A 17,385-nucleotide genomic window follows, 5' to 3' on the forward strand; every position below is an offset into this window, starting at 1 on the left:
AGGACCACGGTGGCTTTTCTTCCCACGTCGGAGCTGGGATGGTCCCCTGCGGACACACAGTGGTGACATCTCATCCTGTACCGAGCCTGTGAAGGGTCAGTAAGATGGCCTGAAGCAGAAGGAATCATCGTGACCATTACCTTCCATAAAGACGATTACGATGTTGATTTTTAATAGCTGCGTATGACGTATCTAGCTTTCCTGAATCAATTGGCCCACGTGGAGCTTCATCTAAAGAAAAAAAAGGCAAGGAAAGAAAGTTACCTTAAAAGGTGAATACAGTCATCAGTTGATGTACATTTAGGCTCTTTCCGTAATTTGGCTCTTGTTGAAAGTGCTGCTATAAACACTGGGGTCCAAGTGCCCCGCTGCATCACCACTCCTGACTGTATCCCTTGGGTAAATTCCTAGCAGTGCTATTGCTGGGTCATGGGGTAGATCTATTTTTAATTTTTTGAGGAACCTCCACACTGTTTTCCAGAGCAGCTGCCCCGGTTTGCATTCCCACCCAACAGTGGAAGAGGGTTCCCGTTTCTCCACATCCTCTCCAGCATCTATCGTCTCCTGATCTGTTCATTTTAGGCACTCTGGCTGGCGTGAGGTGATATCTATGTGGTTTTGATTTGTATTTCCCTGATGAGGAGAGACGTTGAGCATTTTTTTTAAGTGCCTGTTGGCCATCTGGGTGTCTTCTTTGGAAAAGTGTCTATTCATGTCTTCTGCCCATTTCTTCACTGGATTATTTGTTTTTCCGGTGTGGGGTCTGGTGAGTTCTTTATAGATTTTAGATACTAGCCCTTTGTCCTATATGTCATTTGCAAATATCTTTTGCCATTCCATTGGATAAAGAAATTGTGGTTTATATACACAATGGAATACTACGTAGCAATGAGAAAGAATGAAATCTGGCCTTTTGTAGCAACTGGAGAGTGTTATGCTAAGTGAATTAAGTCATACAGAGAAAGACAGATACCATATGTTTTCACTCTTAGGTGGATCCTGAGAAACTTAACAGAAGACTATGGGGGAGGGGAAGGAAAAAAAAAAAAGTTAGAGAGAGAGAGAGCCAAACCATAAGAGACTCTTAAAAACTGAGAATAAACTGAGGATTGATGGGGGGTGGGGGATGGGCATTGAGGAAGGCACCTCTTGGGAGGAGCACTGGGTGTTGCATGGAAACCAATCTGACAATAAATTTCATATTAAAAAAAAAGGGGAATACAAATCATGACTGGGTTGGTAGGGAGTCGGTTCATAAATACATGCATTCATATGTGGGAGCACGCACACTGTACCCACACGTATCTGTATGCCCGTGTGGACATGTAAGTAAGTACCCAAAGTAAAGCCAAGTCCTTTCCCTACTATCTTTCAATATGATGCTTTTGGACTTGGTAAGCGATCGACTCAGAGTAGAAAAAGGTCGCTGTTATTTTTTCGGTATTTGTTGTGTGAACATTTCACGACACAAACCATCCAGCCCCCTCCTGCTGGAACTTGGAAGCCTGGGTCACTCCCGTGTGATGAACAGCAGCCACGGGAAGGAAAATCGTCTTCGCAAGCAGCATGGGGAGATTGTGACGCACGGGGTGGGGACGGTGGCCCACCTCACCGGAAGCCCACCCCCAACCGCCCTCACTGGCCCCCACCTCGGACGTGGGCTTCGTGCGCTCGCGGTGCCGGCCGCTCTGCCCAGCATTTCAGCAGGCAGCCAAGGTCCGTGGCAGCCATCCAGGCCGTGGGGCACCCAGGTGTTCCCCTTCTGGAAAGCATCCAGGTGCCCCCGGGGCTCAAAGGAGGTGAATAGCCAGGTGTAGCTGCAAACTTCTGTTCCTTGTTGCTCCCGGCCTGTGCCCTCCTGCCTACACCTGAATGGTCCCCAGCAAGCACTGCAAACATACATTCGTGTGCCGCCATGTGCGGGGGCCAGAGGCTGCCAGCGGAGGCTGTAAAGTGTTTTGTTCCTTCATTTAGGATGATTAAGAAAACAGGGCAAGAGAGTTCTTCTCACACATCTCTCCTGGAGGACCTCCAGCACAGCTCTCCGAAGACAGGCCTTGCCTTATCTGCCAGAATGTTCTTCCTTTCACAGAGAGGGAGCGAACTGTGGTCAAAGAGCCCTGTGCATATAGTGAGAGAGGCCATGCACCAGTTCTCTCTCCTTCCCGTGTCATTTCCTCACTCAGTCTAGGGTCTTTGTCTTTGGGGAGTTCATGACATCATAGCAGGGAGCCAGTCATCAATCAGGAACCTGAGGGTAAAATGGCATTGGCATTGAGTGATACAAAGAAACAGATGAGGGAAGCAGGGATGGAGAGGGAGTAGGGTCAAGCTTGTGGTCTTAGGGAGAGCTCCCTGGGGAATCCCAGAAGGATCTGGCATCTGCAGGATGGGTGGGACTAACCAGGGGAAGGAAAGGGTGGAGGGTGGTCCAGGCCCAGACTTGGGGGGGTCAGGGGCACTCTCAAGGAATGGCAGAAAAAGAGGACAACACTTTTCAAACATGGTCCCCAAATTATTTGACACTCCCTTCATCAAAGGGCCGGGTCTATGTCCTGTGGAATGGGGAGAAATTTGTGAGTGCCTGGGTGAACAGAGTGTGACAGAAAGGATGCTCTGTGACTTCAGAGGCTAGTCGGTGCAAGGCCATGGCTCCTGGCTGGTCATCTGGGGATGCTAGCTCTGGAGGACTGTGCGTGCTCTCTTTCAGATACCAGCCATGGATCCCCAGCAGATGCCATGGGCTGGTGTTGGGGTCGACAATGCCAGCTGAGGCTGTACTCAACCATCCTGGTTCACCCCGAGACTGGGGAGGAAGGTGCCATCTTGGAATTGGAGCCTGCAGTCCCAGCTTATCTTGGCCCCAGTCCCTGGTCTCAGCATCTCTCACTGGACTCTTTCTGCACTCCCCACCCTTAGGATTCCTTATCCATAAAAATGGTGGCTCTTAGCTCTTCTAGCTGTGGAGTCATTTCTTTCACAGCAAAAGACAACAGGGACAGGTAGTGTGGGCAGAGGACAGTCGATGGGGCCAGGCATGCCATGAAAGGAGGTGTCTAGACCGTGTCTGGTCCTGGAAGCATATTAAAGACTGTGATCACTATCCCTAGATCAATGAGGACGTACTGGGAAGTTTTAATCTGGGAGAAACAAAACCAGATTTGTGCATTGAAAGAGCACCAGACCTTCAGGGCTGGTTTGAAAGGAGCCTGGCCTGGGTTTGGAATCAGAGGTCACTGCCATGTCTGAGTGAGAGATGATGGCCTCCTGGACTAACACAGTGGTGACAGGCATTGCTAGAAGCGAACAGAGCAGACAGATCTTGAGAGGGTAAACTTATCTTATGTTGGCCATGGCTTTGTTATGAGGATGAAGCTGTGATAGAACTCCCATTGGCCCCAAAGGGACCAGGTTGTACTAATGACATTAATGCTATCTATTAAGACAGGGGAGGGGTGAAGATCCAGAATCTGGTCCTGGACATTTTGAGTTTAATGCAATTTTCAGCATTCAAAGTAGAGGTGATGAGGACATACGACTCAGAGCCAGAAGCTTTGTTCTATCCATCAGTTTGGGAGTCTTTAGCCTGCAAATGACTAGTAAAGCCACAAATTTTGTTGATCTGGTCTTGGGAAGAAGCTTGGAAGAAGAGTAAGGGATTGAGGATGAATGACCTCCAATAATTAAAGGTAGTAGTGGTTAAGAAGAAGGAACCCAGAGATGGAGGAAGAAAACCCTGGAAATCCTTTGCCCTGGGAGTGTAGGAACGACCATGTATAGGACTGAGTACCCCATGATCTAAGCAAGGAAGAACTCATCTAGAGATTATCAGAGGACAGACAGAGGTAAGGGAAGAAGTGAGTGTCTGGCATCATAGGAGGAAAGAGGCTCTTTTTATAAGGTGTCTGAAAAAAGGAGAAGTAAGATAAGGTGTTAATCAGAGGAAGGAACACTGAGAGCAACAAAGTGTTTTTTTTTTTCTCTAAAAATGGGAAGATCATGATTAAGTGAACAAGTATCAATGTGAAGGATCTAGAGAAATGTACTGGAGACAGACAAGGGATGATGACATTTTAAGATTCTCAAGAACAGGGAAGGCTGTCTCAGAACAAAGGATGGAAAGGAGCTCAAATGGAAGGGGGTGTCTCCTCAAAGTTACCAGAATAGAAGGATAGGACACAGTAAGTGAAAGGTTCAGCATTCAGAGAAAGTTGAGGGAGTTCTTATCCCACTACTTCCATTTTATCTGAGAACTTGGAGGTTTTGTTCTCTTCTGTGGGTTGTGAGGGTAGTTACAACAGAGATTTGAGAGGTAGTAAGGGTTTGAAATATTTGCTGTGACAACAGGATCTTAATGGGCCAAGGAAATACAAGAGGACATCCTGGTGGGGGTGATCCCGCTTTTGAAGACGAACATCTATGCACTCTGCCTTCCTGGGCGATCTCCAGCAGCACATGCTTCTTGAGTGAAGACAAGTGAACCACTGAGTTCAGCTGGGGCTTGGGTTTTACTCAGATGGATGTGAAAAGCAGAGAGTAAGGGATTTGGGGGTGTTGACAAAAGTATTCCTAAAATAATTTAGGCTGAGCAAGGAGGAAGGTGAAGACATGAGAAGGTTGATGCATTGGGAGGAATCCCAGGTGATTATTTCACCAGAGATTTCTAACACTTACTTCCATGGAATCCTGGGTATGTTGCTCAAAGATACCACCATTCACCAAGAATCTAGAATCTAGAACCTATGCAGCCTTGTATATGTTTCCAAAGAGTGAGGCAGTGCTGTGTAGGGACTATGGCTTCAAGCTCACGCATTGAGCTGCCTACCTGCAAGATGGAGCATACGGTCATCATTGAACCTTGCTGTATAAGCTTGGTATGTCACAAGCTGGCTGTACATCAGTCAATATGCACAAAACCCTTTGGTAATTCAGGCACAGGTGAACACTATGTATTAGACAGCGTCGCCCCAGATGTTCAACAAATAGCTTGAAGCAACTATTGTCACCTCCAATTCGTATTTGAGGAAATGGATGCTCTGACAAGCTAAGTAGTTTGCCTAAGATATCAGATAATTAGGGGTAAGACCAGCGTAACCATAATAATTCTTAAGGCTTACATATCGTTAAGGCTGTTTAACATTCATTGCCTTAACTTGTGACTGAAACATTTGAAATACAAACAAAGATCTGGTTGGACTCCCAAGTCAGGGCACCTGTCGTTATTCCAAGAAGTCTTCTGGAAAGTTCCTCAGACTGTTTCTTCACCTGGACTAAGTTACTATACTTGCTATATCTACCTCATAGATGGATTACAAATATGAAATGGGATGTGAGAAAGGATGTCTCAACTGTTGAGCAGTTTCTCTTCTCTGACTTTCTCCTCACCCTGCTTTTTGACTCTCATCTCTCCCCATCTCCGAGGGTCCACTTGACCAGAGAGTGTTTCATTAGCCCATGAGTTCATCTGTGAGATTCCAGCAAAAAGGATTCCATCTGTTGACAATATCCTGGGTCCCTTAAAACAAGTCCTCAAACACAGATAGCGGATCATCTACCTCACTGTCATCAAGCCAAAGCCAACTAAGGGTACGGAAGCACAAAATAATAGGTGAATGTCTTCATCATGACCATCTGGATTGAATCCGGTCTTTGCCACATAGCCATAGCAGCACCCTTTCTCTTCTGGATTTAGAAGCCAGTGTCAGTTGCCTTACAAAGAAGGTAGAGAAAAGAACAAATCATGTCACATCTCCTCTCCATGGTGCCTTCCCTCCATCCATCAGCAGTTTTGAGACCTCACCAGTCGGGGGGGGGGGAGTGCTTGCCCAGTGTCTTTTCATTCCTTGTGACCCCATGCCTGGCGCAGAGCTGACTTGTCTGGGGAATGCATCTTTCCCCAGGTTCGTGAGTCAACCTGTTTCCAGAGATTCCCAGTTGCTTGCAGAAAGGTGTCCAACCCTTTAGCGTGATATTTTCCATGGATTTAAGGCAATAAATAACACCCGAAAAGAGAAATCAAGAAAGCACAGCAAGGAGGTATTTTTTAAAAATATAATAAAGAACTAAATATGTATATGAGATGTAAGTTGTGGGTCTGAAGAGGGCGATTTGGAGATGGATGTGACTGGGACCAGGAACTATACACTATTTGATTCATTAAACTGTAACCATAGATTGCTTCGATCAACATTAAAAATTTTTAAAAAAGTCACATTTATGACTCTTTCACTCTGTCTGTGGGGGTAGGAGGAAAGATAGCCATGACTTTTGATACCTATTATTCTTTAAGAAAAGCTGAAACGCAGTTTTTCATCAATGCTTCAGTGCAGTCTGTGTGAATCGGTTATTACTTATCTTTTTTTTTAAATTTCACCAGAAATATAATTGAAAAGATAATAAGCGGGAGAGAGATGACAATCTAACATACAGAGGAAAAAGTTATTTATAAAACCATTAGAGAGCTATGGTCCCAGATCAGCCTAACTCTAACGGCCACTTAAAGTTTGCACGTTACTCAAAGTTGTTTAACATTTATTATTTTCAGTTTGCAGGGGATCGGAAGTGACTCTTCTTCGTTTGAGCTATAAGGATGTTGAGGCTGCAGAAGCCGCCTTATCTCTGTGAATCCATAGTCACAGAGAGGTGGAGTCCAATTCGGAAAACGGTCCTTTCTCTTTTCTTCACTCCTTTGGAGGTGCTCTGTCCAGGTCCTAAAGCCAAGTTATGCTGCAGTAACAAATAGCCCTTGCCACTCAATGAACTGAGGAGCAAAGAAGCCAGCCACCCTGTGTGCCAGGGACTCCTCCTTGTTGGAATGGTTCTCCCTACCAATCTAGAGGGACTCAGCGGCCACCACGTGGAGTGCTGCCAGGCCCCAGCACAGAGAGAGAGGAGCACGCAGAAGACATCTCTCCGGATGATCACGCCCACCCACCTGGAAGTAGTGCCCGAAACCTCTGCCCAAACTCACTGGTGGAGAGAAATTATGGGACTGCGATTTATATTGTCTCTCCATCAGCGTATTTTTAGATTACAGTTATTTTTAATGCCAAACAGGGAAGGGATGGAATATTTGGAGAAAAGTTCTGGTATCTATCTTGCTTCCATGCTCACGGGCGACCCAGAAGACTCCCCCTTAATAGCGAGGCTATTTTCATCACGGTTAGCTGTGACAAATTTTATTTTAATGCTCTTCTCACAGCGTGTGCTTCCTCTATCTCCAGTAGCAACAAACACTGGGGCAGCAGTGGGACAGGGGCTGGGAAGGGTGAGGAGAAATAATGCAGGTACAGGGCGTCCAAGGACACCATCAGCCCAGGGGTCTTCTAATCACTTGGTACTGGCTGCACCAAGGTGTGAAAAAGAGTTTTCCTCCAGCGATCGGAGACCCAACTCCATACTCTCAAGAACACAGATCATCACGGTAAATAATGACCATAATGGTGATAAACTTGACGGGAAGCTTTATCTGCTTTCCTTCAAAGAGAATAGCTGGGGAGATGGAGAAACTTCTTTCATGTAAACAAAAATGAGGGAAGATGAGTTGAGGATGGTTAGGGCAGGAAAGCAGGAGAGCGAAGAAAGACACTCAAGCCGTAGTCATCTCTCCTTTGATGGAAGACGAGTCTCCTGGGGGAAGAGGGAGGGTTATCCTGCTTCCTCGTGGCAGGGATGAAAGAGGGATAAAAATATATATCCATTACGAGGAGAGGCAACTAGAATGCTGTAATGAAGAAAAGGTGATTGCCTGAGAAGAATAATGCTCTCCTTATGCATTTATTTATTTTCTACTAAAATAGTGTGGGTTTTGATCATCTCGGAAGGCACAGAGTAGGCAGAACCATATGTAAAATCAGTGTGCTCTTGGGAACTTGATGAATGGATCCATAAGTCTTGGGAAACAAAACCACAAAATCTTGAGGTGTTGAGAAGAGACGTTCCGAGTCAGGGCACATCGTGGTGTCTCTCTCTCCCCTTCCTTTGCATCTCTGATTAGTGGATGCTTTTGAAGCACAAAGAAGGCAGTGCATGAGAGATACTTCACACATTTTCTGGCCACCCAAAGTCAAAACACATCACTGAAGACTCCTTCTTTGGTCTCCTAAAGGAACGAGGTACGAATCCCACGTTTAAGGAAAATTCCTACCCCATGCTGGCTTTGTTCAAGACAAGCCCTTATCAGCAAATTGAAACTCCAGTGAGATGGAAAATATACGTCCTGAGTTCCTAGGGGAATAGGTTATTTCTCCTGCATACGTGTTTTAGTTTCCCAGGTCTGCCCTAACAAATGACCACAAACTGGATGGTTTAAAGCAACAGAAATTCATTTTCTGAAGGTTTTGGGGACAGTGTGTCCAAAATTGAGGTAAGCGGTGACACACTCACTCTGAGGGCTCTAGGGCAGAATGCTTCCTGGTCTCTTCCACATTCTGATGTCTTACGCAGTCCTTGGCTTGGGGCAACATCACTCCAATCTATGGTTTCTCTCTGTGTGTCTGTCTCAAACGCCCCCCTCTGTCTTTCTCTTATAAAGGACACCCACTGTTTGATTTAGGACCCACCCTAAGTCCAGGATGACCACCTATGTGGAACTGAAGAAAGAAAACAAGCAAGGAAAAAGAAAGAGACAAACAAAAAACCAGACTCAACTTTAGGGAACAAACTGATGCTTGTCAGAGGTGAGATGGCCAGGGGAATGGGTGAAATAGGTAAAGGAGATTAATGAACGCACTTGTGATGCGGACTGAGCAAGGCATAGAATTGTTGGATAATTATATTGCACATGTGAGTCTTAAAAAAATTCTTGGGGCTCCTGAGAGGCTCAGTCGGTTAGGTGTCTGACTCTTGATTTTGGCTCAGGTCATGATCTCACTATTTGTGAGATCCAGCCCTGCTGCATTGTCTGCAAGGACAACACAGAACCTACTTGGGATTCTCGGTCTCCGCCTCTCTGTCTCTGCCCCTCCCGTGCACATTCTCCCTCTCTGTCTCTCAAAATAAAGAAACATTAAAAAATTAAAAAAAAAAGTCTTAATCACAATTCCAGAGAACCTGTTTTCAAATAAGGTCACATTCCAGGTGGATATATCTTTGGTGGGGTGGGGGTACTATTCAACCCACTAGATAGTCCCCACCACGGTACCCAATTAGGAATTGTCAGACTGCATAAATGACTCATCCAGGAGGCATATAAGACGTTTGGCAAAGGGAGACTCCCGTGAGGTCTTCCCCTGGTACCCAATTAGGGTGGCTCATAGCTGTGAGACCTTCTCAATCCATTTCTAAGAGAGAACTCTGTGGCCTGTGGACCCTGACAGGAAATCACTCTTCCGCATCAGTCAGATCCTCAACTCCCATTTGTTCTATTTATTCACTACAAAAGTCTTTCCTGATCACCTACAATGTTCCAGGCCCTGGGCTGGGCACTGGGTTGCTTAGGGTTGCTTAGGATGGTTCCCCTAGAGTGATGTGTGGGATCAGGTGTGGGTCACCTTCTCCCTTACTATAAGACCCCTTTGGAGACAGGCCTTTTGCAGCTTTCTAGGCAAGAGTGAGTCTAAGCAGCACATGATTTTATCTACCTGATCTCAGCTGCTTGGGTCAGGAACGGACACCTGGCCCAAGAAGTGCCAAACAGATGCTGTCTTCTGGAGACACTGAGGCCGAGCCACAATGACTTGGGACACGAAGCCACTGTTTGCGTGTTTAGCAGTCTTTCTCATGGTGTGCCCGGAGAAAAGTTGCAGAGAGAACAAGGTAGCTGCACAAAGGGATGAGACGTTGTGTACCTCCAAGGACAGACGAGTCTTTCACTCCCTGGGACACTACATGGTATTTCTGGGAACAGAATTCCCCGAGACTGCTCATATTTTTGCCCTCTGCCGTCAGCTGATTTCTGGGTATCGTATCAGTGAGGGGAGGAGGACAGATGCCAACACAGACTCATTAAGTTGCACACGGCTCAATGAATGGATGAACGGGAGGGAGTAGGGTGGTTAGCTGGCTCTGTAAGCAAAGAAAGTGTCACCAAATGGGTGCAATCCATTTGGAAGGATAAGTAAGAGTTTTTCTGGCTGAATTTTATTAATTAACATGTGAATGGAGTAGTTGCTCAGCCCTAGATGCACATTAGAATCAGTTGGGCAACGCCCGGGCCCACTTCAGACCGTCCATTTGGAAGTTCTGTGTGTGTATATTTTAAACAATTCCCAAAGGCGATCCTGACACACCAAGAAGGCCAGATTCACTGACTTCATGAGTTACATGATAAAACAGCATCTTTCCAGAATAGCACATCCTCAATTTTCTTTGGTCTAATAGCCACAGAGTTTTTACCTTGAAGCTGGCCCTTGAGCTACTCAATGCATTCACAGGCCCCGTGCAGCAGGTGCTAAGGAAATATGTTTAGCTTCTACAAATCACACAGTGACATAGGCTCCTGATATCCATTGGACCACATCATTTCTTTTTGGCAGCATCTTCACTGATGACATCACAGACCTCTAAAAAATTTCATCCTCTAATTTATGTTTGCATCCTCATTTCTTCTGCCTCCACCCTGGTGTGGGCCTACCATATGAAATTTTTCTTATAGGTCTCTTCACATCCAGTAAATCACTTTATAGTCCTCATGACTCATCACATGCCCACACCCCACACACATACCCACAGACACACATACAGTCCACTTTCTTACCCCCCATCTACCCATCCACTCATCTATCAGTGTATCCACCCATCCATATATCCAACCATATACCCATCTATGTAAGTATCCATCTTTCTATCCATCCATCCATATATATATATATATTCATGTTAGTCCAACCATCCATCCATCCATCCATCCATCCACCCATCCATCCATCCAACCATATATACATATATACATCCATCCATCCATCCATACATACATACATACATATGTACATACATTCATCCACCTATCAGTCTATCCATCCACCCATCCATGTAAGTATCCAATCATCCATCCTTCCATCCATCCTTCCATCCATCCATCCATCCATCCATCCATCCATCCACCCATCCATCCATCCAACCATATATACATATATACATCCATCCATCCATCCATACATACATACATACATACATACATATGTACATACATTCATCCATCTATCAGTCTATCCATCCACCCATCCTTGTAAGTATCCAATCATCCATCCTTCCATCCACCTCCCCATCCATCCATACATACATACATGCATACATTAATCTATTAGTTCATCTATCCATCCATCCATCCATCATCCATCCATATATACATACATACATACATATGTACATACATTCATCCATCTATCTATCTATCTATCTATCTATCTATCTATCTATTCATCCATCCACCCATCCACCCATCCAACCATATATACATACATATATACATACATATGTACATACATTCATCCATCAGTCTATCTATCTATCTATCTATCCATCCATCCATCCACCCATCCATGTAAGTATCCAATCATCCATCCATTCATCCATCCATCCACCCATCCATGTGAGTATCCATCCATACATACATATATATTCACTCATCTGTCACTCACCTTTCACTTGTTAAGGTGATGGTTAGATTTAGGGTTAGGGGTGAGTAAGGTAAGGTAAGATTTATGGTTAGAGTTTGGAAAGGTGAGGCCTAAGGGTGGGGAGGGTGAGACCAGGTTTAGTTTTATGGGTAGCTTGGACAAAGTTGAGTGTAGGGTTAAAGAAGAAGTAAGGTTAAGTTGAGGATTGGGGACGAGTAGATGGATGGTTCAGGTCATGGTTTGGATGGGGATGGCTAGGCATAAGGATGCCTCAGGAGTCCTCTGTGAGAGCTGATATGTGAGCTGACTCAGAAATGGTCAGCACAGATGTGTCCACCTACAGAAGGACTCAGAACGACTCCAGGCATTGGAAATATGCAGAGCGATACACACAAGGAACTTGCCAGAGGAGCCCTGCAGGCCAAGGGTGTTAGGAAGCGAGGAGAGACATGGCGCTGAGGGTCAGGAAGGAAGCCCTGAAAACCTTCAGAAAATGTCCAATTCATCCTGGAGATTATGGAGAAAACAGGTGGATTTTAAGCAGGGGTACCGTCAAATGCATACTTCCAACCATTAAAAATTCACGTTCTTTCTTTTCATTTTCTGTGGGTGGTTCTTCAGCTGCCTCTGAATAGACCTGCAAAGCACCAAATTAGGGAATATTAGAAAATGCCCTCCCAGGAAATAAAAGACTCTGAAGGCATGAGTGTAGTCATTGCAGAAAGACTCCATCCACGATCATGCCTCCTGCCAAACAACTGGTTTCCGGTGTTTCCCGCTAAATTCAGAAGGACTTTAGCAAGACTTCCCGATACACAGTAAACACTTGGGCGTTCTTCCTTCGCTCCTTTCTCCTCCCCTTTCTCTCATCTTTCAAGGAAGGACCTAATATTCTTCCTGGTTGCTGATTAGACAAGGACACTGATGAAACTAACAGCTTATCTATCATCTTTCACTAGGAGCAGGCAGCATGCGCAAAGGCCCAGAGGCATGAGAGAGTCTGGCCCTTTGAGATTTCAAATGTAGCTTCTAGATAGCTGGTGGCAGACTAAGCAGGAGAAAATGAGGTAGGAGAGGCCATGAGAGGCCCAAGTGCACACTAGAGTTTCATGTTTATTCTGAAGAGGAAGAAGACAGAAGGCAAGGACAATCAATTACTTTAAACTTTGAAGGGAGATTGTTAATGTCCGTGTTTAAGTCTGTGGTCATAACTATAAAAAATTACTAGCGATAGGAAAGGTGTGTGGTTATAGGTGCATATATGTGTGTATAAAAGATAGATAGATGATAGATTGATAAAATCTTGGATTGGATCAAGTCTTCCAAAGAAGATACGAGAAGTAGAAGCCAGAAAAAAAAAAGATTGGCATATTTGAATATATAAAATTATGAACCTTTCATTTGTCAGAAGATGCTATATGAAAAGTTAAGAGGCAACAGATTGAAAGAATGTATTTGTCTTATACACACTAACTATTAATTGCCTAGCAATTCAATAGGAAAATTAGCAAATTAACAGAAAGATGAAGTATCGGGTCACAAGAGGAGAGATCTCAATGGCCACCAGTGCTCCGGAAAATGCAAATAAGAGCGGTAAAACAGCATTGTTCAACCATCATGTTTTCCTTTAAAAAAAATGACAATAATCCCAACCTGAGGAGACCCTGTAGCTACTGAGACTGTTTAAAAAATTGTTTCCATTTTTTGGGGCGCCTGGGTGGCGCAGTCGGTTAAGCGTCCGACTTCAGCCAGGTCACGATCTCGCGGTCCGTGAGTTCGAGCCCTGCGTCAGGCTCTGGGCTGATGGCTCGGAGCCTGGAGCCTGTTTCCGATTCTGTGTCTCCCTCTCTCTCTGCCCCTCCCCCGTTCATGCTCTGTCTCTCTCTGTCCCAAAAATAAATAAAAAACGTTGAAAAAAAATTAAAAAAAAATTGTTTCCACTTTTTGGGGGTACCGTTTGGCAGTTACCTTTCAAAACATGTAAAGTGGTCCAATGATATGTATGCTGCGGGATGTGTTTTTTGCATCATTACATGGAAGGGCAACAGATAGCAAAATTAATCCTGAAGTCCATCCACACCCGAGCCAAAGGATTCTCAATTCCCAAACTCTGGAATACCGCAGAGCCATTGAGGGTAAGTTAGGGCAGCTACATGAACTGACCCGGAATTCTCTCACTGCCAGGGGAAAATCATAAGCCAGGGAAATCGAGGGGAAAATAATAAGCCAGGGAAATCGATGAATCGTCGTACTCACGAAAACACACCAACAAAAAATGATGGGCAGATAAGTATCTCTCCGTGCCTAGAAGATGGTGCAGGACATTGGCAAGAGCAGAGCCATTTAAGGGTGTTCTATTTGTTTGGGGGTGAAGGGGAGCTCATAAAGTCTGCTCTGTGTTATTTATTTTAGACATTTTACAACAAACCAACAGGCATTGACCTATGATTTGTGTGTTTTTAAAGAAAAACAAATGTAGCTTCAAGAAAAAAAAAAAAATTCTGGCAGCAATGGCCAAGATGGACACAAGAGACCCAGGAGAGAAGGCAGGAGGGACACTGCAGGGACACGGGACAGAAGGCAGGCAGCCTGGTGAGAAGTCAGCAGAAGCCCACCAGGAGGACAGGTGTGCAGGGAACCGCACACGCAGGTGGCTGAGTTTGGAAAACAGGAGCTAATGCCAGGAGACACTGTCAAGACAGAATCCAGATGACTGGGTCATCGCACAGGGCTGGGGCTGGTCCACAAAGACGCTCAGAGCTTCTCTTGTAAGTGGCAGAGTGGTGGCGGTGCCGTTCATGACGGTCATAGAGGAGGCGGGAAAGCGATTGAATTCTGAGCCAGTGTGTTCGGCGTGATTTTAGACAGGCGTGGGCCACCGAGGTCAAGGCGGTAGGAGACGTGTGAACAAGGGGACTCGTGTCGTGTGGATCCTAACTCAGGTGCCAAGCCGCCGCCCCCAACGGCCACGCGTCAGAGCTGAAACAGAACAAAATTTGGTTCGGCCTCTGACCTGCGGACCTCGAACTTCTTTCTACAGCTGCCCAAAGATGCAATTCTTGACAGATTCCCGGGGCTCCCCAAAGCCAAAAAGAACCCTCATATTTGCCTCGGATGAAGCTGCGCTCCTCACCTACGGAGTCCTTCGCTTTGCTTTTGCCTAGAATTATTCCCTTGTTACTGCTTACCTTATCTTATTAGTTAGTAAGATGGGATGACCAAGAAACAGACAAGCATTTGTGGAAAACAACGGTCTATGAAGAACGTGCTTCCTCCTGGACCCCCGCAGGGTTGGGTAACAGCTGATACCTCAGCGCTAGACTTCAGCTTTGCTCTGACCCAGGCTGGCAGGGCAACCTTTTGGGGGGCCTCGGTTTCCTCCTTTGTAAAACGGGTTCTTTTAAGTTCATTTCTGCTTCCACATTATACTGTATGATCAGCTTCCATCTTGCCCTGACCCTGCGCCCTGACCCCGCCTTTCAGCAGATAATCCACCCCCCCACCCACGCCGGAAGGCTTATTCACTGATGGTGGAAAGAAGGATATCGGAAAAAAATAATAAATTGAGTTTATGCAAGTCGGCGGGGGGGGATCACCTCATTAACAGAATAATTGAGCTGTTGGTTAATTTTACTTGTTATCCACAGAAAAGGGCAAAAAACTTCTAAGCGATGATTCCTCTCCTTCCAAATGATTAAAAGAACAACAAAAAGGTTTGTATCTTGGATGTATCTAGCAATTACGTGCCTGACACTTTTTTTTTTTCTTTTTAAATATCATACGAGGCAGATGTATTTTTAAAATCCTGGCAATTTACACAACACTATGAAAGTGTCAGTTCTTCCTAATCAGAAATTTTCTGCATTCCCCCCAACCTTATTAGCAGTAATTCCTGCTAATTGATAATTATTACCTCTTTCTTAGTCAAATCTAGTTGTTGGTGTCACAACACTTCCTGCTTTGCTAAGATCAATATATTTAACTATCACTGTAAATAATGCATAAAATTAATAATAATACCAGGCTGCTCAATAGAATGCAAACTTCCTCTATTTTCATATCAGCTCCTTAATTCACAATCGTTTTATTTATTTGTTTGTTTGTTTAGTTGTTTGTTTGTTTATTTATTTATTTATTTATTTATTTATTTATTTATTTATTTATTTTTGGCCAGAGACTGGAAATAATAAGCAGTTCTGGAGCCCAAATCGTGAAATCCTTAGCATGTAAACGCCGTCAGGATGGGCGAAAGCCCCTTCACACAACTGGGCCAGCCCTGCTCCCAGAGAGCCCCCAGGGGAGAATAAATCTCACCGCTTGTTCAAATCAACGGCAATAAATCTTAATTGATTTGTGTGAGAGAATTGTTCTTCACCTACGTGAACTGGACTGGACTCCTCAGCCCTGGATAATCACTTGTGGGCTTGTGCAGACTCATTTCCTGGAAATGGATGATGCCTTTACGGCAGCAAAGGGCACGGCCAGCAGGCATCTGGGTCTGAGCCCAAAATGACTCCTAATAAAGGAGCCCTGGCAAATGGCCTTGGAAAAGCTTCAGAGAAGGTAACGTAACCGTCACATTATTCTGGCGTCTGTCCCCCACCCCTAACCTACCTCCTCCTCCACATTCTTAATTAAATCAGAAACACTTGGCTATCTGAAAGACAAAGACGGTGACTTTTACAAAATATGATCCAGGAATCTAAAAATACGGAGGGAGCAGGTCGACGGAAAAGATGCTCTGACAGGGCCTGGACTTTTCTCCCGATCTCGAAGCTGGGATATTCCCCGAGAAACACTTCCCATGGAGAGGAAAGGGAACTCTAGCTTTGTGTCCCCTCCCCGCGAGCGATGACACTCGCCGGGGCCGTCCTGGACTGAGCAGGGGGACGAACCTTTGTGTATTAGCCTTTTGACCAAGCGAGACCTGCTCTGGCGGGCCTCAGTTTCCTCATCCATAAAATGGAGAAATTCACAACATAACAATTCTCTAAGTCTCTTTCTACTCTTGTATGCCACGTGAAGTCAGTGCCCTTTGAGCCCAGTCGTGTTTTTAATGGCGAAGACAAGTACAGCCAAGAGACTAACTGTGCACAATTCAAGAGGGAAACGAAGTCACGAAAGAAAATGCGTGGAGCATGACGGCAAACCCACACGTGACCTCTGTCCACCAACGTCGGTTCTCTCGCTTATTAAGCGGGAGTAAAACATCAAGACAAAGAAAAGGCCATCCTCTGAAAGGGAAGGAACACCCATATCAGAGGATCCTGAAGAGTGACAGGTTCCCCTCACAGGACTGGAAGTCAGAAGATATAAAACCAAATAAAAGGAGGGACATCTAGGTGACTCAGTCCGATAAGTATCTGCCTCTTGATTTCGGCTCAGGTCATGACCTCAGGGTTGTGAGTTCGAGCCCCATGTTGGGCTCTGCGTTGACAGTGTGGAACCTGCTTGGGATTCTCTCTCTCTTTCTCGCTGTCTGCCCCTCCTCCACTTGGTCTTGCCCTCTAAATTAATTAATTAATGCTTTTTATAAAAAAGTAAATAAAAGGAAAGCCACACCTAAGAGGAGTACCAAGGTGAGGTGGACAGGGGGAGGGGAGAGGCCCCCCAGGAAGTGACTCGAAACATGAGGACAGAGACCAGGCTTACAGTAAAGCCACAAAAGCGCTGTGGAAATGGAAAGGCAGGTTTGATATTATGGAAAAATGAACCGGTGCTGAGGAACAGAAACTCTAGGTGGCATCTCAGAATGAGAGTGAAGGAAATGGCATGAGAGGCCATAGTCACAAGGTAAAGATATGCTATAATCTATCATCCATTCAGT

Source organism: Panthera pardus, unplaced genomic scaffold (assembly GCF_024362965.1).
Source record: "Panthera pardus isolate Hobbes unplaced genomic scaffold, ASM2436296v1 HiC_scaffold_24, whole genome shotgun sequence".
Classification (NCBI taxonomy): Eukaryota; Metazoa; Chordata; class Mammalia; order Carnivora; family Felidae; genus Panthera; species Panthera pardus.